Source organism: Pan troglodytes, chromosome 4 (genome assembly GCF_028858775.2).
Source record: "Pan troglodytes isolate AG18354 chromosome 4, NHGRI_mPanTro3-v2.0_pri, whole genome shotgun sequence".
In the NCBI taxonomy this organism is placed as follows: domain Eukaryota; kingdom Metazoa; phylum Chordata; class Mammalia; order Primates; family Hominidae; genus Pan; species Pan troglodytes.
Window position 1 is genome coordinate 96,163,792 of NC_072402.2, and position 22,252 is coordinate 96,186,043.

Sequence of the window (22,252 nt, forward strand, 5' to 3'; positions counted from 1 at the left end):
TGGGAAATGGGAGCAAAATAGAAAAAAAACACTGCAAATTATGGTATAATTCATTAGAAGGTCTAGACATACTCATTACTTATTTCTATCCATTTCTTTTTCAGAGGCATGTCTCTGTTTAAAGATAGCTGATGTGCTGGCAATAGTATGCAGATTACACATTAAGTAAAAAAAAAAAAGAAAGAAACAATTTCAAAATCATTTAGTTGATCATGTAAATCATTGTGTGTGTGTGTGTGTGTGCACACGCACATCAATGCACTTGTGTATATACATGTATGCACAGGTATACAGATTCACCATCCAGAAGAAAATGTGAGGTGTCTCCTGTACTACACATATATACAAATAACTAGCCCCATGGTGAGATAACGTAACCATGGACAGATGCTTGGATGTATTAGTCCATTTTCACACTGTTGATAAAGACATACCGAGACTGGGCAATTTACAAAAGAAAGAGCTTTAAAGGACTAACAGTTCCACATGGCTGGGGCGGCCTCACAATCATGGTGGAAGGCAAGGAGGAGCAAGTCATGTCTTCCATGTATGGCAGCAGGCAAAGAGACAGAATTTGTGCAGGGGAACCCTTCTTTTAAAAAATGATCAAATCTCATGAGACTTATTCACTATTGCAAGAACAACATAAGAAAGACCCACCTCCATGATTCAATACCTCCCACTGGGTCCCTCCCAAGACACGTGGGAATTGTGGGAGTTATAATTCAAGATGAGATTTGGGTGAGGACACAGCCAAACCATATCATAGGGAGAATTAACCATGCCCAGAAGATTTGAATATCTACATTTACAAGCTGCCTATCTTATGTCCAAAAACTGAAAGAAGAAAATATATTTAGAAATAGTTTATCCATGTGAATTAGTTATCCAGCTTCATATTGCAGACATGCAGAAGTACTTAAACTATGTTTTATTTTTTATTTTCTTTCTCATTATCCATTGAAGCTGTTTTCAATTTCTAGCAAGATCTAAATTAGGCTTATTTTAACTGTGAAATATCTAGTAGTTACAGTGTAAAGCTTTCACTGTATATTGAAGCCTAAGCATTTAATAATATGTCATCATTCCTAGTTATTTAATCAGAAATCAATTGTAGTCTATATTTCAGAATAAAATTTACATTTGAAAGGTCTATAACTTCTCAGATTTCTGAAACTTTCCCCAAGTGGAATTTTGTAAAAAGACTTCTCCTTCTCACTAATTTTATTCAATTTTTGAATCAGAAATGTTCTTAATATTATAAATATTTTTGAAAGTGTTTTGACTGATTTGTGTTAAGATTTAGAGATGGAATATTACATTTAAAAATATGGAGCTCAGTATTACATATGTCCATACAAATATGAGTTTAATATTTGAGTTTATTTATCATAGCATTACAGCCTTTACCCTTAAAGTTCAACTCTTTCAATGAAATAACCTCCAATTCACTAAAAAACTCAATTGTCCAGAACATTCTACTCTCTTGCCCTGTTAGTCCTTCACTCATTTAAATAATAACAATAATAATGGTGAACAACCGGTGGTAGGCGGAATTTTGGTTCCCATAGCCTTTGCCCCCAACCCCCATGTTATGCCTGTGAATGTCACATTACATGGCAAAAGAGACTTTGCAGATGTAATTAAGGTTACTAATGAGCTCCTTACTAATTAAGATAGAGAGTTTATAACTGGTTTATCCAAGTAGGTGCGCTGTAATCACATAAGCCTGAGCCCTTAAAAGCAGAGGAAGGGCTGGGCGCGGTGGCTCACGCCTGTATTCCCAGCACTTTGGGAGGCCAAGGCGGGCGGATCACGAGGTCAGGAGATCGAGACCATCCTGGCTAACATGGTGAAACCCCATCTCTACTAAAAATACAAAAAATTAGCCGGGAGTGGTGGCGGGTGCCTGTAGTCCCAGCTACTCAGGAGGCTGAGGCAGGAGAATGGCGTGAACCCAGGAGGCGGAGCTTGCAGTAAGCGGAGATCGCGCCACTGCACTCCAGCCTGGGCGACAGAGTGGGACTCCGTCTCAAAAACAACAACAACAACAACAACAACAACAACACACAGGAGGAGGGCAAAATAGAGAGACCAGAGAGATGAGGCAGAAGTCTGAGGGATTCAAAGCACAAGATGGATTCACCATGACATTGATGGCTTAAAAGTGGAGGGACCCACATGTCAAGGAAACAGCGACCTCAGTCCTAAAACGACAAGAACTGAATTTTGCCCAATCACCTGAATAAGCCTGTAAGCAAGATCCTTCCTTAGAGGCTCCAGATAAGGAGCCCAGGCTGGCCAACACCTTTTTTTCTGCTTTGTAAGACCCTAAGCAGAGAACCTGGCAGAAGGCTCGGATCTAGAGAACTGTGAGATAATAAGTGGGTGTTTGAAGTCACTAAGAATGTGGTAATTTGTTACAGCTGCAACAGGGAACTAATAACAACAGAGCACTTGCATGGGTCAGGCTCTAACTGCTACATGTTTATAAACTCATTAAATCTTCACAACAGCCTAACAAGGTGAAAAACATTTTCTAGGCAAGAAGATTAAGACACAGATTATAGGTAGACTGTGACACAAGTAGTAAGTAACAGAGCCCAGATTTGAATCCAAGCAGCCTTACTCCAAAGACTATGATATTCAAACTATCATTACACTGTAGGGGAGTGAGATTAGGCTTACGAGTAGAAGGAGAGAGAGTGAGAGAGAGGACAACATGATGAGAAGAGAGGAGAGAATATAACTGGAAAAACAGATGACTATTAGAAAACTGGAGAAGAATTCAGAATTCCAACTGCTTCTGTCTAACATCCTGTCATCAAAACTAAATGTTTCAGTAATGAGGTCATTATAAAATTGTGATTGACTCTCTATGAATTTTTAATATTTTTACTATTGTCTTTAGGTCAACCCATGTATTTCCCTGCAATAAAATGTGTCAGGACACTTGATTACATGCAAATGTCACATCCATTAACTTGTCTGGACCTTCTAGTGGACTTTCACTCAGCTCCCTGTGGGTAGAGACTCACTTATTCATATTCTTAACACCCGCCCAGGGGTCAAAACAGGCAGAGAGTTTTGCAGAATAAATAGGGGGAAAATGTAGTATAAATGTTTTGAAAGCTGCAAAGCATTATTTTAAAAATAGGAAAGCTTATTATAGTATCTCTTCAAATGACATTATTCCAAATATATTTTAATTCATAAAGCTGAAAAGCCAGTTACCAAATACATTTTCTTCAAAGACTTCTGACACATGCAGCCCATCTGACTAGAAAGAGTTCTCAACACTTCTCTTTGGTGCTTGCATAGAACTTTCTTCACAGCTCATGCTAATTTAGTTCTGAGTTTCATAAGCATACAAAAATTTAGTCCATAAATAGCCCAGCATCCTCAAGGCAGTGGGTAGGAGTTCCCTGAATCATTCCATGAGATTTCTCAGGAGAGTCTTCATGTTCGGATTAGACCCATATGTCCATAATGCCTTTATTACAAAAGTGTGGGGTGGGGAAAAGTATTTAAGAGTCACTAGCCTTGGATTCAAATACCATCCTTGCTACTGTCCGTAGAAAGCCCTGGTGTAGAGAATTGTTTATATTTTCTGAGCCTCAATTCTTTATCTTTATCACTTTGATAATAATATCCAACATTTCTAATTCTCAGAGACATCATAAGAAACATATGACATAATGTATGTAAAAGTGTTTTATAACTTTTAAAGAGCTAAGAGAATAACATTGTTTAACCTCTCCCAGGGCTTTCTAGATCTTTACTTTTAGCTGGATTTTACTAGTTTATAGATGAGGAAAATGAACACATCTGTGGTGCTTACTTTCCACATTTCAGATGCTGGTTTAATAGTTTATGATTGCCATTTCTTACTGGTTCACCCACTGGCCCTTTCTAGATTTGTTCTTGCTAAACCATGAATTCCTAAACATCCTCTTTTGGCCCAATTTTTCATCTTATCCAAAATCTTTCCCTTATCTTCAGGCTGATAAAACATCCCACAAGCCTGTTTCCTGTTAAATGAAGCTTTTGGATTTATACCTTGACCTGTATTTGCAGCTCACCCAAACCTTTTGTCTGTTTGTTTGAACCTCAGTCACACTTATCTTGGTCTAGTGGTTTATAATATATTCTTATCATTTTCATTATAAAATATGATGTTTCTACCCAAAAGTATTTCAATCTTATTTCATTTTTTATAGAAAGTTACACTTTTTTGTTTTACCTCTCCTACAGAACATTATAAATTCTTCTGCCTATTCATGCCCAGAGATAGTCCAAAGCTCAAGGTAAATGCAGTGATATTTTCTAAAACTATACTCAAGGTCTTTCTTTGCCTGAAAAGACTTGCGTTAGTTAGGGTAATGTCAGTAACTACGGTAAATAAACCCTAGAATTCCAGTGGTCTATGCAATAGAAGTTCATTTCTCCCTCAGTGCAACATAGTTATTTCAGATGAGTAGGGAGATTTTCTTTGCATATAATTCAGAGACCTGTGTTTCATTGTATTGGGAATGTGCCATCCCTGAGGGCTTTATCATTTTGTGCATCCTTCCAGCAGAAAGGAGGGTAACACACATCATTTCTGCTCCAGTCCATTAGCAAGAACTAGTCACAAGGCCACATCTAGGCACTGACATAGCTGGGAAATATAGTCTCCTACTAAGCAGCTGCTTCCAGTAATAACTCTACCATGGAAGGAACACAAGGATCTGTGGGTATCTGAATGGTTGCATGAATTAAAAAACCAGAAACTAATGCAGCCTAAGAATCAAAAAGTAGTTACCAGAGCAAGTTTTCTGCATAAACTCTTTCCTACCCAAGTGGCAGATGAGGGAATAGAGTACTTTTCAAAAATATATGCATATAGTCCAGAGACAGATCAGGGAAGTCATAAATTTTAGCTTAGATATAAATAGAAATTATACAGCCAAATAAAACTAATCAAGCTGGTCAAATTCCTTACCATTAAAGAAAGGGACTTGCACAGATTTCCTCTGGATATTGACTGCATTGCTAGCAACCTGGAGTAGGTTGAAAATGAGCATGGGTGCATTGCCTCATGCTGCAGAGAGTTATGGTACATGTAAAAGATTACATAGAAAGGGAACAGCTGTCTTACTTAGCTTGTAATAACATCTTGGACTTAAGTGATCAACCTTCTCCATGATCATCTAGAATATCAAGCATAGCCTCTTCAAATGTACCTCATGCATAATCAGGCATTGTTGCCTTTTCACTTACCACAGATGCAGTAAGTCTGAGGTAGCAAGACAGTTTCATTAAAAAGAAAAAATGACTTCTTAAGAAATGACTCCGTATGTAAGAAATTCCAAGAGCTGGCATGTACCTTTCAGGCTTTTCAGCTTATAGATTGCCATTTAGTCTCTCCAGTACAGAGATGCAAGGGCTGACACAGACAGCAAATCTCCTGCTGCTGTGTAAAGGGACATCCTCAGAAGTTTCTTCTCAAACATCTCAAAATGGCCTAAAACATATCCATAAATAAATCCTTAGAGAAATTTGGATTCAAATTAGAGAAATATTTATCAAAACTTGCAAATATTCATTATAAAAGAAAAACTATAAATATGCTCCCCGTTATACAAATTATAGTGGTAGGGATACCCTATGAAAAGGTCATTTAATTCATAATAGCATGTAGAAAACTGGTTAGACAAATTTTAATATGGGAAACCAAGGTAATGCATTTAGCAATAAATAATTTAAACTATAAGTATAAAACAAAGAGTTCTGAGCTAATAGTTATGGTCAAGAATAAAGGACCTATGACGAGAGGAAATTGCTCACATTAGGCATCCATGGCTTTAAAAGCCATCCGAATATTGTGGGTAATTGGACAATTTTAGTATGTGAGGGGAAAATGAGTAATTATTATTTTTCTCTTCTGTAAAATTATGGTGCCTCCACACATGAAACACAACTGTGCAGCCTTTGGAGCATGCTCCTCAGATGCCCCTTGAAGGGAAAATCTACTTCAAGGAGCATATTCAGCAGACAGTCTCTGGTGCTATACCATGAAGCCACCTCAGCATTCATGTGGAGGCCACACTATACCCAGACTGCTCACAGCCAATGACAGAGTACATCGGTGGTTCTAAAGCTGCCACATCCCCTGCCCAAAAGGGGACTTCTGTAACAGGCGATCTTTTCTCTGGGGCTACCCATCAACCTGCCAGAGGCCTTCTCAGAGCTGCACTGCAGTCTGAGGCTCTGCCCACCCCATCCTCCTTTCTTATCTCCCTTTACAGGTGTCAGACATCACACTCATATTCTCTTTCTCTCCTGTATTCTCTATGGACATTTCTCCCAGTAAATCTCTTGCACATCTAATTCCATATTTGTATTTCCTTCCCAGAGGATGTAAGCTGACACTTGGTACCAGAAGTGATCTGATATAGCAGATACCTTGCTGCCCGACTAGGAGGAGGCACAGATAGTCTCTGCACAAGGAGAGAGGCCAACTGCTAAAAATTTTAGTAGAGTTGAGCTGGAAAAAATGACTCAATGGAAGGAACACTGTGACTGGTATTCAGTCATTTGAAATCTATGGTGAAAAAATGCATGAAGGGACAGAAGAATTAGCTAGTTATTACTAAGTTGCCCTGACACTCTACAGAAGGATAATGACAAACTTGAGTCACTTAATGAAGAATTAATGTTGAGTTTAAGAGCCAGAGGACCTTTTTAGTAGCTTCTGAATATTTCTTATTTTGTGCTATGCAAAAGTAGACACAGAGAAGGAGCAAGTACAGGACCTAAGAATGAGGTTCATGGAGCTCCAGAATCATTTAAGTGACCAGCCAAGACATTTCTGGTATGCTAAGGTCAAGGTTCAGGTTGAGAAGGTATGGGGCAGTGAGGATAAACTAGGTAGATGCCCCTAAGGATTGGGGCTCTGAAGACTACCCTGAAACCATGTAGTTTGCAGAGGTGACCCAGCCCCATTAACAGACGGCACTCCTCTCATGCAGGAGACACTGCAGAGGCCTCTCTCCGCTGCAGGAGACCAGGGCCCCCCCGCTGCCCTCACTGCTCTTTCAGCTGCAATTCTGATCCTGAGGGTCAATCCCAGCATAATCCAGCCAGGGACATATGGGACCAAATAAGGCAAGAAAGACTTTACACACCAAAGGAACAGCAAGCAAGAAGTAGAAATCGTGAACCAACAGGAGCAGTGGGAGAATCTTGGGACTAGATTTTGAGGGTGCTTGGTCAAGAGAACCTGAAAATAATACTGAATGAACAATAATTCATTCATTTGGAGACATTTTCTTGTGACGTGAGTTTAATGTCCTGGCAAGAGCCCTGGGAAATAAGGCAAAATTCACTGTTAGGGGGACTTTTAGAAGCTTAGAGAAAGCAGTGGCTCATGCTGAGCAAAGTTGAAATGCCAGAGTTGATATGGCAGACAGTAGCAGATGGAATGAAAAAGCTCTAAAAGGTAGACATGCTGGAATGAACATCCAACTGAGGATAATGCTCCGTGGGAGGTCCCAGAGGATGCAGAATTCCCCTAGGCTACCAGGAATGCACTGGTGAGAGGGGCACCAACCTCACTAAGAAGTGCAGCAGGGGCTCCTCTGCAAGCCAGGGCTACATCAGGGGAGGTGGTCGCCAAGCCTGGGCCATGAATAGCCAAGGGGGCAACAGAGGCTGGGAGGTAGCATTTCACTGTCAGAAGCCAAAGACCACAATTATCATAATGACTGGCAACCCACAGGGACTTGTGAAGATGGCTAATAAGCTGTCATATCCTAGTGAATAAACAGACTGACAACAATAAGAGTGCTGCTTAATATCTAGCAACAGTGAAAGAGCAGAGAGCTTAGAGTGGTCACTCCACTGAAAAGGCATAATTCCTTTCTCATTTCCTGAGAAAGCCTATATGGTAGGGGGAAAAAAGCACTTAGTTCTTCCACAGGGGAGCCTGCAGCCATTTACTCAGATAATGGCTGGAGAAAGGGTATTATCCAACATTTTGAGGACTATTGGACATAACAGTCTGAGTTGACATTGATACCCAGAGACACAAACAATTATCATAACAACATCATCATTAGAGTGGGTCCAGGTAATAAAGGGAATCACTGATAAAATCCAACATACAGTGGGGTCACTGGGTACACAGATAAATCAAGCGGTCATTTCCATGGGTGTATAGTCAAGATTCAAAATTAGAGTTCATGGCCAGGTGGGGTAAGCACTATCATAGTGGCAAAGGCTGAGTAAAAGCCTCTAGAACTATCCCTACCCTTCATGCAAGACAGTAAATCAAAAACAATATTATATCATGGAAAGATGGTAGGGATTATTGCTACTTGCATGATTAAATCTCAGTGTTTTAGGAGTGTAGCCTCTATCATACCTTTGTGTAATTCATCAGTTTAACCCCTGCAGAAACTGGATAAATTAGAGAGAATGGCTGTAGACCAGTGGTCACCAACCTTTTTGGCATCAGGGACCAGTTTCATGGCAGGCAATTTTTATACAGATGGGGGTGGGGTGGAGGAGTGGTTTTGTGATGAAACTCACCTCAGATCATCAGGCATTAGATTCTCATGTGTAGTGCACAATCGAGATCTCTCGCATGTGCAGTTGACAATAGGGTTTGCACTCCTATGAGACTCTAATGCTGCCACAGATCTGACAGGAGGTGGAGCTCAGGCAGTAATGCTGCTCACTCACTGACTCACCACTCACCTCCTGCTGTGCAGCCTGGTTCCTACCAGGCCTCAGACCAGTACCTGTCTATGGCTCAGGGGTTGAGAACCCCTGCTGTAGACTACCAGAAGCCCAACCACATAGTAGCCTGATCATATCCACCAGACCAAACACAATTTTATTGCTAAAGCTGAAGAATAAGGCCTTCTGTAGTCATGAAAAGGGATCAGACTCCGTTGTATTTACCTGAAATGGACAATGATGTTCATATACAGGTTTACCCTCAGGCTATAAAAACTGTCCTGTCTTCTGTCATAGATAGTATCATCCAATCACATATGGACTGTCACAACATGCCACAGAAAACCACACTGATCCATTACATCAATGACTTCATAGCTAGCAGGCAGGATGAACATGAGATGTCTAGAGCCCTGGAAACCTTGGTAAGACATCTGGACTCAAGATGATGGAAAATTAATTCTTTGAAAATTCAGGGACCTACCACGTAGTAAAGTTTTCAGGGGTGCACTTGTTGCAGAAACATCCCCTCTAAAGTAAAACGCAAATTGCTGCATTTGGCATCCTCAACTACAAATAAGGAAGCACAAAGTCCAACAGGCTTCTTTTGGCTCTGGAGGCAACATGTTCCACACCTAGGGATACTTTTCTGGCTGATACAATGCATAACATGGAAAATTACTAGATTCGAATGGAGCTCAAAGCAGGAAGGGGCTGCGAAGCAGGTCCAGACTGCAGTGCAAGCAGTCTTGTTGCTTGGACCATGTGGCCCAGCAGCCATTATGATATAAGAAGTATTACTAGAAAAAGATGCAATGTCAAAATGATGGTAAACCCTAATAGGAGAATTGTAGACCTTTCATGAAATAGCTTCTGACATGTTGCTAGGCCCAGGTGCAGATGGAATGCTTGACTTGGGACATTAAGTGACCATGCATTCAGCAGTGCCCATGGTTATATCAGCACATTTTATCAGACCTTTCAAGTAATAAAGTTGAACAAGCTCAGCAGCAGTCATTCATAAGAAAGAAATGTTGCACCAGGATGAAAAGCACACTGGAGCAGAAAGGAAGAGTAAGCTGCAGGAGCAGGTAGCCCAGCCCCTAGTGTCAAATACCATGGTTACAACAGTGTCCCTCCTGTACCTTGCTCATATGGCTATATGCAGGTCCTGTATAACCAGCTGAAGAAGGAGAAAAACGTCCAAATTTGTTTGTGGATGGGTCAGCTCAGCATGGGAGCATAAATTCTAAAATGATGGCTACTGTACTACAACTACATTCAGGGATGGTCTTGAAAAATAGTGGAGAGAAAAAAAATGTTTCTAACTGGTGGAGCTATGAGTGGTTCAGATATACTTTGTATGGAAGGAAAAGTGACCTGAAGGAAGGAGATATATGTGGATGTGTGGTGATACGGGAGTGCTGGGAAGGGAAGTGCTGGGTAGAGAAACGCGGGTCCCTGGCGAGGGCTCCATCACCATGGACATAGGTGAGGACAGGCACTCCTACTTTCCCACCCAAATGTTGCATTTTCCAAGACCACCTTGGCCTGCCATGCCCCCATCCTAGGCCTATAAAAACCCCAGACCCTAGCAGGCAAACACACAGGTGGCCAGATGTAGAGAGGAGCACATCGGCAGAAGAAGATACAAGCAGCTGGTCATCGAGAGAATGTCGAGAGGAGCACATGGGCAGAAGCGCACACCAACAGGCACTGGCACGCTGGCAGGCCATCGACCGGTGGGATGAGGCGGGGTTTGACTGGGGAAGTCGGAGTACAGCCAGGACTACAGAGGGGCCCAACTCCAGGGGAAAACCATCTCCTTTCTGGCTCCCGCATCAGCTGACAGCTACTTCCACTCAATAAAACTTTATACTCATTCTCCAAGCCCACAAGTGATCCAGTTCTTCCAGTACACCAAGGCAAGAATCCGGGATACAGTAAGCCCTCTGTCCTTGCGACAAGGTAGAGGGTCTAATTGATATGGTTAACACAAGTCACCTACAGATAGCAAAATAAGAGAGCACCCTGTAACACGTGCCCACTAGGGCTTCAGGAGTTGTAAACATTCACCCCTAGACACTGCTGTGGGGTTGCAGCCCCACAGCCTGTTCGTCTGTATGTTCCCCTAGAGACTTGAGCAGCAGGGCACTGAAGAAGCAAGCCACATCTCCATTGTATGTCATGTGAAGGGGACAAGGGAACCTTTCCCGTTTCAATATGGCCATATGAGGTCCTGTATAACCAGCTGAAGAAGAAGGAAAACATCCAAATTTGGTTGTTGGATGGGTCAGCTCAGCATGTGAGTGTAAAATCAAAAATGATGGCTACTGTACTATAACTGCATTCAGGGGTGGTCTTGAAAAATAGCGGAGAGAAAAAAAAAATGTTTCTAATTGGTGAAGCTACAAGTGGTTCAGATATACTTTGTATGGAAGGAGAAGTGACCTGAAAGAAAGAGATATATGTGGGTGTGTGGTGGGTGTACATGTGTGTGCATGTGTATTTCTGGGTAGTAGTCAATGGCCTGGTCAGCTGATCAACAATAGCCTAGAAATAAAAGGACTGAAAGATCAGAGATGAGGAGATCTCTAGTAAGGCATGTGCACAAACATATGCGAGTGGGCTCAAATTATGAAACTTTTTGTATAACATGTTAACATCTACTAGAAAGCATCCATCATGGGAAAAGCACTGAAGAATCAAGCAGACAAAATGACTTAGCCAGTTGACTTTAGCCAGTCGACTTTAGCCAGTCTTACTTATCAGCCACTAAAAAATGGCATGATGGGCATATGAACAAAGGCACTGAGGTGGCAGTATTGGAGTCTGCACAGGGATCTAACATGGACTCTCACCTGTCTAGGCCTATTTACCTACTGTCATGCTGAATGTCCAGCCTGCCATGAGTGCTGAGTCCCCATATAGCACTATTTCTGCAGGAGATTAGCCAGTTACTTGGTGGCAACTTGACTAAACTGGATCTCTTTCATCTTGGAAAAATTGACAGTTTGTCCTTACAGAGAAAATGTAAGATGCTCAACATCACTAATTATTAGAGAAAGGCAAATCAAAACCACAATGAGATGCCATCCCACACCAGTCCGAATGACTATTACTAAAAAGTCAAAAATTAACAGATGGTGTCAAAGTTGCAGAAAAAAAGGGAATGCTTATACATTTCATGTGGGAACGTAAATTAGTTTAGCTATTGTGGAAAGCACTTTGGCAATTTCTCAAAGAACTTAAAACAGAATTACCATTTGACCCAGCAATCCCATTACTGGTTGTATACCCCAAAGAATTCTAATTATTCTACCATAAGGACACATGCACATGAATGTTCATCGCGGCATGATTCACAATACCAAAGACATGGAATCAACCTAAATGCCCATCAATGACAGACTGGATAAAGAAATTCTGATACAGGAGAGGACCCACAGACACTCTGAAGGAAGCCAACTGCTCCTGCAGGACCTGGGAGACCCCCAAAAAAACTGCACAAGTATCCATGGCTGAGAGGCCCATAGATGGTTCACATTACAGGACTCTGTGCAGACAACCCCCAGTACCAGCCCAGAACCGTGTAGACTCACCAGGTGGCTAGACCCAGAAGAGAGACAACAGTCACTGCAGTTTGACTCACAGGAAGCCACACCCATAGGAAAAGGTGCAGAGTACTACATTAAGGAAACACCACATGGGACAAAAGAATCTGAACAACAGCCTTCAGCCCTAGACCTTCCCTCTGACAGCCTACCCAAATGAGAAAGAACCAGAAAACCAACCCTGGTAGTATGGCAAAATGAGGCTCTTCAACACCCCAAAAAAATTACACTAGTTCACCAGCAATGGATCCAAACCAAGAAGTCCCTGACTTTTCTGAAAAAGAATTCAGGTTAGTTATTAAGCGAATCAGGGAGGAACCAAAGAAAGGCAAAGCCCAATGCAAAGAAATCCAAAAAATGATACAAGAAGTGAAGGGAAAAATATTTAATGAAAGAGGTAGCTCAAGGACAAAAAACCAAACACCACATGTTCTCACTCACAGGTGGAAATTGAACGATGAGAGCACATGGACACAGGAAGGGGAACATCACACACTGGGGACTGTTGTGGGGTGGGGGGAGGGGGGAGGGATAGCATTAGGAGATATACCTAATGCTAAATGACAAGTTAATGGGTGCAGCACACCAACATGGCACATGTACACATATGTAACAAACCTGCACATTGTGCACATGTACCCTAAAACTTAAAGTATAATAATAATAAAATTTTAAAAAAATCAAAAATTCAGGAAACTTTAGACACACTTTTACTTTAGACACACTTTTAGAAATGTGAAATGCTCTGGAAAGTCTCAGCAATAGAATTGAACAAGTAGAAGAAAGAAATTCAGACCAGAAAGACAAGGTCTTTGAATTAACTCAATCCAACAAAGACAAAGAAAAAAGAATAAGAAAATATGAACAAAGATTCCAAGAAGTCTAGGATTATATTAAATGACCAAACCTAAGAATAATTGGTGTTCCTGAGGAGGGAGAGAATTCTAAAAGCTTGGAAAATATATTTGGGGGAATAATCGAGGAAAACTTCCCCAGCCTTGCTAGAGACCTAGACATCCAAATACAAGAAGCACAAAGAACACCTGGGAAATTAATTGCAAAAAGATCTTCACCTAGACACATTGTCATCAGGTTATCCAAAATTAAGACAAAGGAAAGAATCTTAAGAGCTGTGAGACAGAAGCACCAGGTAACCTATAAAGAAAAACCTATCAGATTAACAGCAGATTTCTCAGCTGAAATCCTACAAGCTAGAAGGGATTGGGGCCCTATCTTTAGCCTCCTCAAACAAAACTATTTTCAGCCAAGAATTTTGTATCCAGCAAAACTAAGCATCATATATGAAGGAAAGATACAGTCTTTTTCGAACAAATGCTGAGAGAATTCACCATTACCAAGCCACCACTACAGGAACTACTAAAAGGAGCTATAAATCTTGAAACAAATCCTGGAAACACATAGAAACGGAACCTCTTTAAAGCATAAATCACACAGGACCTACAAAACAAAAATACAAGTTAAAAAGCAAAAACAAAAAACCAAATTACACCAGCAACAAAAAGCATGATGAATGCAGCAGTACCTCACATTTCAATACTAACATGGGAATGTAAATGGCCTAAATGCTCCATTTCAAAGATACAGAACCACAGAATAGATAAGAACTCACCAACCATCTGCTGTCTTTAGGAGACTCACCTAACACATAAGGACTCACATAAACTTAAAGTAAAGGGGTGGAATAAGACATTTTATGCAAATGGACACCAAAAGCAAGCAAGGGTAGCTATTCTTATATCAGACAAAACAAACTTTAAAGCAATAGCAGTTGAAAGAGACAAAGAGGGACATTATATAGTGGTAAAAGGCCTTGTCCAACAGGAATATATCACAATCCTAAACATATATGCCTCTAACACTGGAGCTCCCAAATTTATAAACAATTACTAACAGACCTAAGAAACGAGATAGCAACACAATATTAGTTGGGGACTTCAGTACTCCACTGACAGCACTAGACAGGTCATCAAGACAGCAAGTCAACAAAGAAACAATGGATTTAAACTATACCTTAGAACAAATGGACTTAACAGATATATACAGAACATTTCATCCAACAGCCACAGGATACACATTCTATTCAACAGTGCATGGAACTTTCTACAACAGAGACCATATGATAGGCCCTAAAATGAGCCTCAATGAATTTAAGAAAATTGAAACTATATCAAGCACTCTCTTAGACCACAGTGGAAGAAAACTGGAAATCTACTCCAAAAGGAACCTTCAAAATTATTCAAATACATGGAAATTAAATAACATGCTCCTGAATGAGCAGTAAGTAAAAAATGAAATCAAGATGGAAATTAAAAAATTCTTTGAACTGAAAGACAATAATGACACAATCTATCAAAACCTCTGGGATACAGCAGAGGCAGTACTAAGAGGAAAGTTCATAGCCCTTAATGCCTACATCAAAAAGACTGAAAGAGCACAAACTGACATGTGAACATCACACCTCAAGGAACTAGAGAAACAAGAACAAACCAAACCCAAACCCAGCAGAAGAAAGGAAATAACCAAGATCAGAGCAGCACTAAATGAAATTGAAACAAAAAACATACAAAAGATAAATGAAAAAAAGTCTGGTTCTTTGAAAAGATAAATAAAACTGATAGACCATTAGCAAGATTAAGCAAGAAAAGAAGAGAGAAAATCCAAATAAACTCACTAAGAAACAAAACAGGAGATATTACAACTGACACCACTGAAATACAAAAGATCATTTAAGTTTACTATGAACACATTTACACAGATAAACTAGAAAACCTAGAAGAGATAGATAAATTCCTAAAAAAAATACAACCCTCCTAACTTAAATCAGGAAGAATTAGATAACCTGAACAGACCAAAAACAAGCAGGGAGATTGAGATGGCAATTTAAAAATTAACAACAACAAAAAAATCCAGGACCAGACAGATTCACAGCAGAATTCTGCCAGACATTCAAAGAAGAATTGGTACCAATCCTTTTGTACTATTCCACAAGATAAAAAAGGAACCCTCCCTAATTCATTCTATGAAGTCAGCATCACCCTAATACCAAAACCAGGAAAGGACATAACCAAAAAAGAAAACTACAGACAGATATTTTTGATAAACATAAATGCTAAAATCCTTAATAAAATACTAGCTAACTGAATCCAACAACGTATCAAAAAGATAACCCAACATGATCAAGAGGGTTTCATATCAGGGATGCACAGATGGTTTAACATACACAAGTCAGTAAATGTGATACACCACATAAACAGAATTAAAAATCACATTATCATCTGTGTTAGTTTGCTGAGAATGATGGCTTCCAGCTTCATCCATGTCCCTGCGAAGGACATGATATCATTCTTTTTTATGGCTGCATAGTATTCCATGGTGTATATGTGCCACATTTTCTTTATCCAGTCTATCATTGATGGGCATTTGGGTTGTTTCCAAGACACTTGCACACACATGTTTATAGCAGCATTAATTCACAATTGAAAAATCATGGAACCAACACAAATGCCCATCAGTCAACAAGTGGATAAAGAAACTGTGGTGTATATATATATTATATATACATAATATATATATATATATGAATACTACACAGTCATAAAAAGTAATTAACAGAGAATAAAAAGAATTAACAGTCATAAAAAGAATTAACAGCATTTGCAATGACCTGGATAAGATTGGAGACTATTACTCTAAGTGAAGTAACTCAGGAATGGAAAATCAAACATCATATATTCTCACTGATATGTGGGAGCTAAGCTATGAGGACGCAAAGGCATAAGAATGATACAATGGACTTTGGGGACTTGGGGGGAAGAGTGGGAGGGGGATGAGGGATAAAAGACTACAAATATGGTGCAGTGTATACTGCTTGGGTTATGAATGCACCAAAATTATCACTAAAGAACTTACTTATGTAACCAAATACCACCTGTAACCCAATAACTTATGGAAAAAAATTTTTTTAATGTGGTACACATACACCATGGAATACTATGCAGCAGAAAAAAATGAGGTCATGTCCTTTGCAACAACACAGTTGGAGCTAGCAGCCATTACCTTAAGTGAACTAACACAGGAACAGAAAATCAAATACCACATTTCCTCACTTATGAGTAAGAGCTAAACATTGAGTATAAATGGACACAGAAAAGAGAACAACAGACACCAGGGCCTACTTGAGGGTAGAGGCGGGAGGAAGGAAAGGATCAAAAACTACCTATTGGATACTACACTTATTACCTGGGTGCACCAAACCCCTGTGACATTCAATTTACCTATATAACAAACCTGCACATGTACCCCTGAACCTAAAATAAATGTTAAAAAAAAAGAAAAGAAAATCCCTCTCTGGACATATGAATTTGTTTTTTCTGCCCACAGATCCTCGCTATCCAGGCCTCGCTGACACAATGCCTGATCCACAAACATTGAATGCCCACAACATAGCAAGGGTAACTGAACCTGATCAGTAGGAGGAAGTAGTGCTGCTTTAACATAATGGGAGAAGAGGAGATTCTGCATGGAACCCAGATGGCCCATTTGTGAATTTCTTGATTCTCACTTGCCCCACAGTGTGTGAACACACACAGCAACCCTCTCAGTAAATGCTGGTGACATATTTGCATTGGAAATGAACTTAAATAGTGAGTTGGTTTTACAAAGGCCACAAAAGAGACTTAGGTAATGACTGTTGTTTGTTCTTAGTCTAAGTTTGAATCCATGATTCAAGTTGACATTTTGGAATATCTTGTAATGTCTTTGAAGAATATCAAACCTAACCAAGGGCTCCATGTATTTTGTTTTTTCCTTTTGCACAAGATAAACTTAATTTTGTAGTAGTTTTAGGTATTTGGGAATCATAAATCATTTACTTAAGTCAGTTTCAATTTCATTACTTTTCCATAATCTGAATACATAATTGTTCCAGTTTATTTTTAATTTACAAGGAAACTCACAAGGACAAGTTTGGCACTTCTTCACTTGTTCTGAGTTGTTTATGTGGTTGGATTCAGTTATTAAGGCTTAGATCCAGTTTGTACTCACGGCTCTGGCCTGGGGCCTTCTTCTGTGTCTCTGCCTACTTCTGTGGAGGCATGAAGAGAGGCATTATGTCCATGTGATATGATGCAAAACCACTGAACTCATTTGAGGTGTCAAACTTAGAGGCTGATCCTTACTTTTTCCTTCCCAATGTGTAAAAATAAACATCCCAATCTCCGGCTTCCCTGATTGCATTAGTCACAAGTTGTCACATGATTCCTTTGTTCTTAAAACATTTTTAATGACTGAAAATAACAGTTTTCATCTCATCTTCAAAAGGCTATTTCTAACAATCCCAAATCTGAAGATATGGTTTTAAGTTTCTGAGTGGCAGGAAGTAAACTAAACTTTTTTTAAATGAAAGATATCAAAAGAAATAGTTAAGTCTTTGTCAGACTCTAGCCTTGTGGAAAAATTCTAGATGAAAATTCTGGGATAAATTTTGCAATTCTAACATTACTTTATTCTTTTTTGATCCATTAACTAGGAAGTTTTCCTTAATCATCTCTACTTTGCTAGACATAATGGAATAATACAAAATAAATAGGGCTCAATTTCTATTCAGGACTGTAAGATCTAATGGTACAGATAAAATTAATACACATGAACTCATACAGAACAATCGAGAGTGAGCAATGTGGTGCTGACTTTAAGTATAACAGGTGTTTGGGACAAAGTAGAGATTAGTGAAGATCAACGTAATAAAAGAAAGCTTTATGGAGGAAGTAGTGTTTGAACTGAGGCTTGAAGAATGTACAAAAGGTGGTTAGGAGCAATGGTTCTATAATGAAGCAGACATCAGCAGCTGTGTGGCTGGGGAGCTATGGGGCTCACAGAAGTAAGATAGCTTATCTTTCTAAGCCTTATTCATTTGTAAATGGTGTTAATTATAGTACCTACCTGATTGTTTTATTTTTTGTTTTGTTTTAGAAAATGGGATAACAAATGCAAAGGACTTAGTCATAAAAGTTAGCTTTTAATATTAGGCAGAGAGATGAAACATATTGAGGAAGGAAAGCAAGTAACTCAAAGAACAAAGATGGTTGATGCTTATATGCAGGCCAGAGTGTAGGGTGGTATGTGGTAGGGTCTAATGGAAATAAGAATAGACGGATGAAGTAGCACCGTGCCAAAGAGGAGCTTAGAAGCTTAATATACATATTTATCAACTCATTCAAAAGATATTTAACATCTACTGTGTACAAGTCATTGTGGTAGTAATGAGAATTCCATGTTGAAGACTAGTATCATTTCTACCCTCATGAAGCATCGCTCTTGCAGGGAATAGAAGCATTAAAAAATTATAAGTGGAAAAGGAGAAATACAAAAGTTTATATTATTATGAATTCCATAAATGTTTATGACGTTGAAAAAGAAAGCTTTTCTTACCATAAAAATCACTACTAACCTATGTGAGACAAGACATATGATTAGATATGACACACAACTCTCTAAGAAAATAAAAACAAAATCACTCTGTCTATATAACACAATCAATTTGACAAAAAGTCCATCAGGGCTGTAAAACCAATATGAAACTCGATCAAACTTTTGATATCTGGAGACACAGCCTAAGTTCTAAAACTCCTTTGAAAACTGCACAACCAGCTCTATCTTTCCTCAATCTTTGGGTTCACTCCATCAATGTGTTCCCATTTTTCTGGCCTGAACCTACCCACGTTCTGGCTATGTAAAAACCCTGCAGCTTACTTTGCTTTCTTTATCTCATCATGATTTTGTTTTCTCTCCTGCATTTCTTTCTCTAATGTGGTTTGTGGCCAAAAGGCTCTTTCTTGCACACTTGCTTTCTTATAAGACCTAACTCAGTTCAAGAAATGTTTTCTGTGTGTCTACTATGTTTCCATCACTGATACAGCCACTGATTTGGGTTTTATTCTTTCCTGGGATGTTATCTTGCCATAAATATGGATGTTGCACACAAGATAGACTTAATAAAGGTAGAGTTACAGTAGGTTAAATATTACACAAATATATTCTATGTATAAGAGCTATTTCTAGTCACAAGGAGTTGATTCACATAAATAGTGCCTTTTAAAATATTTGGGTTGGTGTGAAAGTAATTGTGGTTTCTGCCATCACTTTCAATGTGTAATAAATAATAAATAAACACATTAATTAATCCTATGTGTAAGTCTCTATGTGCTAGTTTATATGCATTAATGAAAAACATCAACTTTTTCATGATATAACACAGCAAAAGTTGATTTCTCATGTACACAACCCATGTAAGACAACAGAGAAGCTAGGTTTATGGCAGTCACTCAGAGGCCCAAGTGGACAAAGCCTCTATCTTCCTATGCAGCTGCAATCTCACAAGAGCCTCCAGGTTTTAGCAGGGTGACAAAGGGAATAAAGGAAATTATGCACATGATCTTCTGTGCTTTAGCTCAGAGGTGCCACCAGTCACTTTGCTCTCACTTTGTTGGTCAGGGCATATGACATGTTTGTCTAACTTTAATGGGACAAAGACATGCAACCCTCCTATTCTCCCAGAAGGATTAGAGGACCAGGAATATTAGTGAACAGTGTCAATCATAATTTATAAGACAAATCAACCTATCCATTTAAGAGACATGCTATATACACACTGCCATTTGTATGCAGCAGAGACATCTGAATTGAACAGAAGTGCAACACTTAACAATTCTCAGATCATTTGTCACACAGTAATTTCCTGTCAACTTCACTACCTTAAACATCCCCATTTCATAAACAACACTCAGACAAATTCTCAAATAGCTACCAAATATGGAGAATGAACATAGTTCTCCAGCAACTTCTAACAGCAATGACAGCTTCATAACACTAACCAGATTTTCCAATAACATTCAGGGAAGAACCTCTCTTCTGCTAATTTACTTCAAGGAACTTCAATGACTTTTGGCCAAATCCAGTTTCTGATTCTATTCTGGTAGAAATTTCATGACAACAAATTATCTAGGGTCTCTTTAATTTTGCTCTGACAGTGTTCCCTTAAACCTGCAAAATCAAAAGGACTGACTGCCATTTATAAGAGTTGGCATGGGGATTACTTAGAGTCACAGATAATCTAAAATGCAGTATACATTTCATAACTGACATATATTTACACCTGAAAGAAAGAAAACTAGCAAATGAATCTAAAGTGAAAACTTTTAGCTAACCAATGTTAACTTAGAACTCAAGTATAATCATGTTCATTAAGAACTTCACATTTAAAGATGCAAAAGTATATAGACTATTTTTCAGAAATGATCCTGGCATTCTACTGTTCTCTTAATTCTGAGAAGGTGTATTTGCCATACATATAACGCCTGCTTTTTGCAACAGTTTGGGTTATATACTTGTCAGTTTCATATACAACAGTGTAAATACCTTTGCTAGTGATAATCATTGTGATTTTTTAATAATGATTATAAAGTGATAAGAATGATACTTTGCACTGTGTACTTTCCTTTGAATCAGCTCAAAGCTTATGTCACAATCAATATGATAGCGTTTATATTGCTGTCGCAGGCTTTCATTGACATTCTAACACAAGCAGCTGTCATAAACCAGCCAAAGAAGAATGAGGCTATTATGTTGGTCTTATTGATTTAAACTAAGTGAAAGTGGTCCATATGTCTTTAAGTTCTTTCAGCACAGCTTCAGTTATGACTTAAAATTGTTTATTGAGAAGAAAAATACGAGTTTCAATTTTCTCCTCATGTATTTAAGACAAAGTATCTCTGCTCTTCTTATGGAAATATGTAGTAACTGAACACGTCTTAGAGAGGTGAGTTCCCTTAAAAGGCTTTTCCTAGAAGTTGTAATGCTCTGTACTAGTCTTCTTATGTAAGAGGTTTGCTAGCATACACATCTCTATGATGATAATTGGCCTAAATGGAGATTCCATTGATGATCCCAATTTTGTAGTCTCTATAACTGAGTCAAACGCACAGATTTTCTAATTTGCCCATTTCTCTTTACTTGGTTTATTTAACTAACTTGAGATTATAAATTCACTTAGCTGTTAAATTTTTATGTCTTACCATGGGTTCTCTCAATGGAGACACTGAGACTAAATGCAGACTAACTACTTAGAGGTGACCCCCAAAACAGGAATAATGGAACAAGCAGATTACAACAGGGAAGGGGGCAAAAATCAATATAAAAATATGTTACCCAGCACTTTGGGAGGCTGAGGCAGGTGGATCATGAGGTCAGGAGATCGAGATCATCCCAGCCAACATGGTGAAACCCCATCTCCACTAAAATATGAAAAAAAAAAAATTAGCCTGGCATGGTGGCACGCCTGTAGTCCCAGCAACTCGGGAGGCTGAGGCAGGGGAATTGCTTGAACCTGGGAGGCGGAGGTTGCAGTGAGCCAAGATTGTGCCACTGCACTCCAGCCTGGCGACAGAGCAATACTCCATCTGAAAAAACAAACAAACAAACAAAAAACCTGTTAGTACGATGGAAACTTAATTCAGCCAGACTTTGAAGAAGCATGGAGAATGTGTCCCATAATTGTTCATCAGAAGGATGGACACACACCAGCCCCACTGGTGCATTAACGGCCAGTATATTCCTGGCCTGGGCATGTCCATGGGCTGAGCAGGAGCTATGGCTGTGGAAAGGATCTCCAGTAGAAAATGGGAAGACTCATGAAGAAGTTTAGTACAGGATGCTGTCAGCTGAGGCTAAGAGTGCTGAAAACTGTGCCCTGCAGCTGTGGCTAAAATCAGAGGTTGGCCAAAGGATGGGACAGGAGGCAACAGAAGTGTATGCTACCCTACAAATTTGGTATTAATATTAAATATTTAAAATTCACTTGTCATATTTTCTTTTGAAGCATTATAACAGATTGGCAT